The sequence below is a fragment of the Amia ocellicauda genome (genome assembly GCF_036373705.1).
Source record: "Amia ocellicauda isolate fAmiCal2 chromosome 11 unlocalized genomic scaffold, fAmiCal2.hap1 SUPER_11_unloc_4, whole genome shotgun sequence".
Taxonomy (NCBI): Eukaryota; Metazoa; Chordata; class Actinopteri; order Amiiformes; family Amiidae; genus Amia; species Amia ocellicauda.
The window spans coordinates 858,499-868,108 of NW_027102662.1; positions in this window are offsets into that span (position 1 = coordinate 858,499).

Sequence of the window (9,610 nt, forward strand, 5' to 3'; positions counted from 1 at the left end):
TAATATTCCTACGTCATAATTGGGGGGCGTGATTTTAGGTAGAGTTATATCCTTAATTATTCCTACGTCATATCCGTCAGAAAGTGTACACCCATAAAACCCTGAACAACAAGGCCGCCCATAACCTGTTGTTCTTGTTGTTCTTGTTGGTCAACTGTAGAGTGTGAATGGGTCGGCTCTTCCTGTAGTGGTTGGGGGTCTTTTTTAAATATACATGTAATGGTTTAGTAAATCTAAACCGTTATAAGATCAACAAGTTCTGTTGTCTGTAATGGTCCCAGGTCTTAACAATGCCAGTTTTGAATAGTGCGTTTATCATATTCACACTGTCTCTGTCTGTCTCTCTCTCTATCTCGCCCAATCATTTTATAAGATTAACAAGTTCTGTTGTCTGTTATGATCCCAGGTCCTATCAATGCCTGTTTTGCATAGGGTATTTATGTTATCCACACTGTATCTGGCTCTGTCTCTCCCCTCAAATTTAATTAAAAATAAAATTAAAAAAGAGGGTGTGTGTGTGGGTGTTTGTGTGTATAGGTTAATTGTTTTTGTAAAAAAAAAAAAAAAAAGCTGTGGTTATATTTTATCTCTCACATAATGTGTTCAGTCGTTTTACTTAAATACATTCTAGGGTCTTAAAGCTCATAAGAGTTAGACTTAAGATAAGGATATGCTTTTAAGGTATTTTAGCAGTCTCAATCCCTGATGATAAGGAATCGTTTAAAAAATAAAAACAACTGATCACTCAATGCTAAATAGATCACAACACTCAAGGCTAAATCACTCACACCATGGGGGGCGGGGGTGGGCTCAGACAACAGTAGGTATGGCGTGTGGTATCAAAACATTCAGAATACTTTTAACCTATATAATTCATAAGCTTTGTAAAGTAAACCCAAATATCTCTTTTGCGGGGATAAACTCTGTTCTGAGTAGTTTGTGACTTGTTTAATACCAAACAAAGCATCGCTATTAAAAAAAAAAAAAAAAAATCACTGTAAAAGCGCTAGTTATTTTAGATCTTTATGGTTATTTTCTTGGCTCAGGTTGTTTTTTAGCGCTTATAAAGGCCTAAAATATTCTTAGTGGTTGTTGACTATAGGTCTTGATGCTTAAAAATGTTTTTTTGAGAGACCAAAAGGTTCTAATAAAAGTTTAGAGTAGAGAGGAGAGAGATCGTCTCCATCTTGGTTTCTATTTGAAATTTGATGCAGTGTCATTTTATTGGTTGGTTTTGATATGTTAATTGGTAACAGGGCGGCACAAAGGCCAGACCAGAACAATGCCTTACAAGAAGATCCGGCATGTGGACATCAGTATAAGTATGAAGGTCTGGTCTTCAGCTCGACAGACTCATACTGACCTTTCGATTTAAGACTAAAGATCAACAGTGTCCGGAAACAACATCTGCGACTTCGATTTAAACGAGTTTTTTGGTAAGTCTTCAGATTATTTTCACTGACTCAGAGCGTGTTGTGTGCATGTATTGTAAATAAGGCTATAACATCTGTTTTAAGTTCTGTAAAATTATTTTTCAGCCAGTCAACAGGAGTTAATTCCCAACGCTGAGGAGATCATCTGGAACAACAACGGTAAGATTTTTGTGTTTGCGCTCATGGGTTCTTATGTATGGGTGTGTGTGGTTTTGAAGCGGCTCATTAGAGTTATGAAAACGTTTTAATACATATTAATGCCGGTCTCTTTAATTACACAGAAACTATCGAAAGGCCTGTGATTAATGTCTCCGAGGATCGACCAAGAGAAGTGGTTGTCCCTAGACAGGCTGTCTGCCGACCGGGTAAGAACTAAACCCCTGTTTGTTTGTATAACGTTTCTGTAAGATGTTTGAGTCCAGTTTTGTTAATTTTAAAAAATTATCCTGTCTAACAGTATTAAGAAACGTGGTTCGAGACAACGAAAGGCCTTCCACATCAAGGGCTTGTTTCGTTTTACCTTCGAGAACCGTAACCTTTCAAGAATCTGAAAGGCCGTCAGCCCCGGTATCTGATAGCTGTGAGTATATATCTGCAGCCTGTAAGAGGTTAAAGCTTTTTATAAAGCGGTGTGGTTAAAGGTTAAACATGTCTCTTACCTTCACAGCGGTGCAAAAAGCTAAACCAGCCGAAAAACTTAAGAAACGATTATTCTGTGGAGGTAAGTAAGATCTTTCAAACTTTAATGTTTTTAAAAGGGCTTTGTTTGCCCGTTGAGGGCTAATATTTAAGCGATGGGTGCCCGTTTCCTGTAGGGCGGGGGGTTCTGGGAAAGATCTTTAGAAGTCCGGACAGGTCTAGGCTTGTTTCTGGGGAACGTGTTTAGAAATGACCGATTGCCGTACCGTCTGGTTAGGAAGTAAAGCCGTCCGAAAGGGTTTAGTAAGTTGTTTGGCTTATCTCCCGCTATTATACTTCTGTTTTAAAGTGGTTGTAGGAAAAGGCTTGAAGGTGTTCATTGTATTTAATATTTAAACAGATCGTGAAAACGTTTGTGAAACAGGAAGTCCCGGGATCAGGAAGCGTTTACACTTGGAAGGTTCGTTTAAAAATGAAATGTTGTTGTGTGTGTGTGTGTTTTATTAACAATATTACAGTTTTTAAAGAAACATTTAAGAAACAGTTTATTTACAGTGGCTTCTCTGTTTTACATTTATTATCAAGTCCTAATAAATATATTGTCTGTAAATAATAAGGCGTTGTAGTGAATGTCTAAGGCTATTTTCAAAGGTCTAAAAAAGCTAAAGGTTTTGAATGTCCTGGACATGTTGTTTTAAGTTTGATTTCTGTCGCCGTTTAAAGATGTAAATGTAATGTATATTTTTATTCTTCCCAAGACTCTTGGGATAGTCATTCTGTGGATGAGCTATTGAGGACAATTACCCCGTCTAAGTGGGATCAAACATCTTCCCCGGTGAGATCACCGAGAGGATCCCCCACGGTGGTCTTGGAGACCCCCCAACATCTACTCAGGCCACAGCCTTCTGGGGGTAATTCAACACCCCAGATTCAGCCCGCCGCATTGTCGGGCGGAACAAATACAGGCATCCAACAACCTCAGGGGTCGCCGTCAGTCAGGGCGGTCACACCACCCAACGACGGCCTGGTTTCAACATCGTCCCCCCAGACCCGTTTCTTGGCTACAGAAACGCGGAACAGTACCCCGCGCTTGGCCAGGGTGTCACCGCAAAGGCCTTCTTGGTCTCCGTCCATGAGTATACGCTCGCTCCCTGCCTCCTTCGACCGAGATTTACCGGAGCGACCATCCTTTGAAGCTGAGCCAGGCCACCAGCCCCCGGAGCTACTTCCTGAAAGTCGCCATGAGTTGCTACATACTTTGTTACAAAATCAAAGACTTGTGTTAGTGGGGCAAAACCTGGTGATAGAGAGCCAAAACACCCTTATTAATACCCTTACTAACGAATTGTACCGTATTTAATGTTTTAATAGACACAAAACGCCTTACTATTGTGGGTTGTTGGAAAAATAAAAAATAAATTAAAAAATGTCCTGACTTGGTAAAAGAACTCACAAACTAAAGGATTATGAACAAGCTAGGGCCCCAAAAAGACCTTCCCGAGAGAACATCCCCGGCCCTGTTGTGAACTCCTCTGATGTCCCAATGAACCTGGAACTATTACAAATGATAAATGATTTAAATAACCCCCAATTACCACCGATAGAATGTGAATTAACAGACTTACCGGTGAACCCCGACCTGTTACAGATGGTCAATGATCTAAATAACCACCTCCCACCGGTAGCGCTTATAGAGGTTCACCCCCTAGTTCACCCCGATTTGTTTGAAATGGTGGAGGCTTTGGAGGAGCTACCCCAACCAAATTCTGCCCCTTTTATAAATGATTTGAGACAATTAGAACACAGGATGGCGGCAGAAGCAGCCATCACTATAGAGGAGGGTCTTGGATATCTTTGAAGGACTTTTACAGGCTTTAAATGAGCCTCCTCAAAAAGGGGGTTTTGTAGATGTCAGCAGTGGGGGTGTTCGGAATGTGGAGGGTTCTGAGACTGATAAGGCTGTGGAGGACATGCTCTGTGAGAATGTAGGGGGTGAAGGCTTTGTTCAAAATGATGATGTGTCCAAGAGTACCAGTGATCCCGTGATTATAGATAGACCGGCCTATAACAATTTTGAAATGATTCAGCGTTTTAATTTTGCAGAACTTTTAAATTGTGACAATTATGCAGAAATATTTGTCAACATACACGAGGCCTTGCAGAAAATGCTTGAACAGGTTGCTGAAAGGGTCAGACCTCGAGATGTTGTACAGTTAGAACTCAGAGGGGATGATTTGTTTAGCAACCTATCTGTAATGCTGAGTGGAGATAATTTAGACGTCTGGCTAAAATCGAAGCGTTATTGCAAAGTAACGCAGCCATCATAGCTGATGAAAGTCTGTCTCTGGTAATGAATGTGGTTCGTAACCCTGAGGGTGGGGCGCTTAGAAGACTGTCGAAATGCTTGAAGAACGACATAATTAGGACCAAGCTCAGGCAATTAGTGGTGAGTTCCAGTGGGGACAATAAGCTCTGTTTTGCTTACAGTTTAATAAAACTACTCACCCCCGACATGCCTGAACCCCAAGCTCTGCAAGAAGCTTTAATGCTTCATCAGAGGGCCGGCTTAAACTCTCAACAGATGGTTGCCTTTTCAGACATCACCAAGTTTGAGGAGTTGTTGTCTTTAAAAATTGTTGTGTGGTACCGTTGTGAGGTAAAGGAAGTATTTGTGAAATTTCAGACACATCCTGAAACCCATACACAGACACTGTTTCTCTTCCTAAGTGATAGTCATTACTTTGGAATAAAGAGTTTGACGGCTTTTTTGGGTTGTTCGTATGTTTGTCATTGGTGTTATAAGGCCTTCAATGATAAGCTTAAGCACCGCTGTGACGGTTACTGTAACGTCTGTTTCAATCCGCAATGTCGTAAGGGTTTGGCCCCTACCATCCGATGTAAAGATTGCTTAAGGATTTGTCTCTCAGCGTTCTGTTTTTCCGAGCATAAGGTACAGAGGGCCGCTGCTGAGGGGGTTAAAAAACGGAGTTATTGTGATCAAACTAAATATTGCCCGCAGTGTTGCCTCCAGTACCGTTTTCATGAGGTTAAACCACACAAATGTCTGGAGCCGAGATGCAGGATCTGTAATGCTGATTTAACCCCGGGGTCCGAACACCAGTGCTTTATTCAGCCGGTTAAAAAGGAGCCGCCGCACAACCGGTATGTCTTTTTTGCTTTTGAATGCCGGCAAGAAAACGGGGTCCACGTTGCTAATTATATACTCTGTATTGACATGTTGGATAGTGAGTGGTCAGCTAGCGGTGAGAGTTGTGTCAGGGATTTCTTTACGCGGTATCGCGGTCCAAAATACCTCAATTACACATTTATTGCCCACAATGCTAAGGGTTATGATTCTTACATTTTGATGAAGTATCTGGTGGAAAATGGGGTGACCCCAAAAATAATAGCTCAGGGTAGCAAGATCATGTGTTTCACCGACGAAGCTTTCAACTAACGTTACATAGACTCGTTAAATTTCATCCCCATGAAATTGAGCGCTTTGCCTAAGGCTCTGGGTTTTGAGGCTCAGAAGAAAGGTTGGTTCTGCCATTTTTTTAATACTATGGACACTCAAAATTATCGAGGGTCCTACCTGCCCGCCACTTATTATGGGGTTGATACTATGATGTCTCATGAGAGGGAGGAATTCTTTAAATGGTACAATACGGTTAAGGGAGGTGTTTTTGATGACCGAGAAGAGATGGCTGCTTATTGTAAAAATGATGTGGTGATCCTTAAAGAAGCCTGTGTGCGTTTCCGCGCCGAGGTTATCAACACATCGGGTCTCGACCCTTTGCAAAGTGTGACCATAGCGTCTCTCTGCATGAAAATGTATCGGTCCAATTTCTTGCAGAAAAACACTATAGCGGTCACCACTTCTGACAACTATCGTGCTAGACAAAAGAACTTTTCGACTGTCTCCATACAGTGGCTGGAATACCTGAGTGCCCGGGATAACATCTTCATCAGACATGCTTTAAATCAAGGGGAAGTCAAAATGGGGCCTTACTACTTAGACGGTTTTAGCGACGTGTCCGGGCGGCGTACCGCTTATGAGTTTGCAGGTTGTATTTACCATGGCTGTCCTCAGTGCTTCGACCCAAACACCTTTAACCCCGTAACACAAAAACTCTGCAGTGATATGTACTATGATTTCCAGGAACGAATTGAAACTTTAAAAAACACCTATGGTTTGAACGTGCTGGTGATTTGGGAACACGAGTGGACGACCCTGAAGCAACAGGATGCGGGGGTACAACGGTTTATGGAAACCTTGGACTTTTCTGAACGTCTTGAGCCCCGGGATGCGTTATTTGGGGGTCGTACCAACGCCCTCTGTTTACATTATGAGGTAAAGGAGGGTGAGAGAGTAGATTACTATGATTTCACCAGTCTGTACCCTTATGTCAACAAGACCAAAATGTACCCGGTGGGGCGTCCAACCATTGTTTATCGTGACTTTCTCGAAATCGGACATTACTTTGGTTTGATCAAAGTCACCATGTACCCTCCTCGCGAGCTGTTCTTACCCATGTTGCCTTACAGGTGTTCGGGAAAATTGATGTTCCCTCTGTGTAGAACGTGTGTGGAAACTGAAAATCAAACTACCTCTTGTCTGCACAGTGATGAAGAGAGAGCGCTGACGGGTGTCTGGTGTAGCATTGAGCTTGACAAGGCGGTGGAGAAAGGTTACAGAGTCGGTAAGGTGTATGAGGTTTGGCATTTTTCTGAAAAATCTGATACTCTTTTTGCTGATTACATTATGACCCATCTGAAAGGGAAACAGGAGGCATCGGGCTATCCCTCATGGTGTGTTGACTCCGCGGCCAAAGAGCGATACGTTTAGCAATATTTTGAAAAGGAAGGGATCCGTCTAGAGCTGGGGAACATAACTGTAAACCCCGCCAAGAGACAAATGTCCAAACTGATTTTAAACAGTCTGTGGGGTAAGTTTGGGGAAAGAAATTACCGTCTAAACACAACCTTGATTAAAACCCCTGAACTGTTCATAGAATTTATGTTTTCCAAACAACATGCAGTATCACACTTTCAATTCTTAAATGACCACGTGGCACAGGTCCAGTGGAGGGCCCCTAAAGATTTCCCCACCAAACAGGGGAACGTTAATGTTTTCATAGCGGTTTTTACCACGGCTTACGCCCGGCTTGAACTGTACAACTTAATGGATCAGTTGCAGGAACGCACGCTCTATCATGATACTGACTCTGTAATCTTTGTCACCAGGCCAGGGGATTGGGTCCCTCCCCTCGGGGACTACCTTGGGGAGTTAACGAGCGAACTAGATCCTCAGGACCACATAGTGGAGTTTGTTTCAGGGGGTCCTAAGACTTACGCATACAGAACGGCTGCGGGTAAGACCTGTATGAAAGTTAAGGGTTTCACTCTGAACCATTGTAACAACAAGCTCATTAACATCAAGTCTCTGACGACCCTGGTAGAAAGTTTTGTAACCGAGAAAGACGCGCCTCCTCGTGAGATTATTACAGCCGGAAATCAGATCTATCGCAATAAAAAGGGGTACACGTTGGAAAATAGATCACTAAACAAACGGTTCAGGGTGGTGTACAATAAAAGAGTGTTGAAGACTGATTATACCACTCTGCCTTATGGATATTAGCGGTGGTTTTGAAAACAGACTTCAACACCCTTTCTCCTGTATTATAGCCGGTCCCTCCAATTCGGGGAAGAGCTATCTTATAAAGAACATCATAGAAGATGTGGACGCAACCGTGTCCCAAGCTCTTGACAACATAGTGTGGTGTTTCTCTTGCTGGCAACCTCTCTACGATGATTTGGCTTCGAAAAAAAATAATCTGAAATTTGTGCAAGGTCTCCCCGCCTCGTTGTGTGACGATGACTTGTTCCCGCCCGGTAATACTAACCTAGTGATCCTTGATGACCTGATGGAGCAGGCCGGTGACAACAGTGAAGTGGAAAAAGCTTTCACAAAGTACACTCATCATAGGAATTTAAGTATTATTTATTTAGTTCAAAATCTATTTTTTCAAGGTAAAAAAAGCCGCACTATTAATTTATATGCCAATTATATAATTCTTTTTAAAAACCCCAGAGATAAACTACAGGTCACCGTCTTGGCTCGTCAAATGTACCCTAACCAGACCAAGTTCTTTTTGGAGGCATTTGAGGATGCCACCAAAAAACCCTACGGGTACTTGATTGCGGAATTAAATGCACAAACCCCAGAAGACTTTCCCCTAAGAACAGGTTTGTGCCCGCACGATTGGCCGGCAGTCTATGTGCTAAAGAAAAGGAAATAAATAAGAATGTCTGTTCGGATTAAAAGAAATCTGCCGCTTTTGCAAATGTTATTTGAGAGGAGCCCGCGCCATAGGAAAGCTGTGCTGGCAGGGGCCCCCTCGGATTTGATCGAGACCCTGTGTGAAATAGCTTTTAACATCTTACGCGGTAATATACCCCTAACCCCTTCTCAACATTCTAAACTCAAAAAACAAAAAGCGGTTATCAAGATCATCGCTAATAAGAAGTATTCTATTAAAAGAAAAAGAAAGAAGATTAATCAAACCGGGGGTTTTATAGGACCGCTGTTGAGCATAGCCGTGCCTTTCCTAACCAGTCTTCTAGCTTCCAGAGTGGGTTAATAATGGAATATGCTCAGAAAATGTTTTTGATCCCTCAGGAGCAGCTTGAGAAACTGAGAAAAAATGTTGTCGGGCCAGAGCCCATTAGACAAACGGCCGAAAACAACCTGGACTCTGAAATGAAAGCTATACAGGCCAGGGCCGATTTAAATCAGTATTCCAAAGCCCAGTTGTATACCAACACGTTACAGCGCTACCTCCGTCTGGTTAGACAGGGTGAAAAAGATCAAAACATTTTAACTTTAACCATGGCCTCTCAAGAAAATGGTTCTGGGGCTGATGCGGGGGGAACGGTTGATAAAGATGTTGCGGTGATCAAAGGTTCACACATGTTTGATTTGTTGAAGAGTGTCACTAGCACTAATAAGGTACCCGATAGTCGCCGACCTGTAGGCTGGAATGCTTTCCTACAGGCGATGGCCTGTCTGAACATGCCCCAATCAACAGTTCCTAACCAGGAAACGCGACAAAAAATCCGTCTGTGTAAAGAGGTGGAGCCTGATCTGACTCCGATATCTCATTACTCTGACCATGCTGAGCGACCATCCTCAGGATCTATCCATTGTTGGGAAGCTTATTAATCTCATGTTTTTATTTGTCTCCCCTGTAAATAATGACCCGACAAACAATTTTTTATTTTTATTTTTTATTTTTCAAATGTTGTACATTTATTTATACCATAACCCCTGCTTTGTATAAGAATTGTGTTGAATAAAAACAAAACTAATGATTCAAAGGCTGTTTTCATTATTTTTTCACCTTAACACGCATGACATCTTTTAAAATCCTCACAAGAACACCCCATCTGTATACACGGCTGGCTAGGGTCGTAAGTCATTGTGTTATAGGGGGGGGTCCACAGTGTCCTGACAAACTCTGCCACTTTTTTATCAT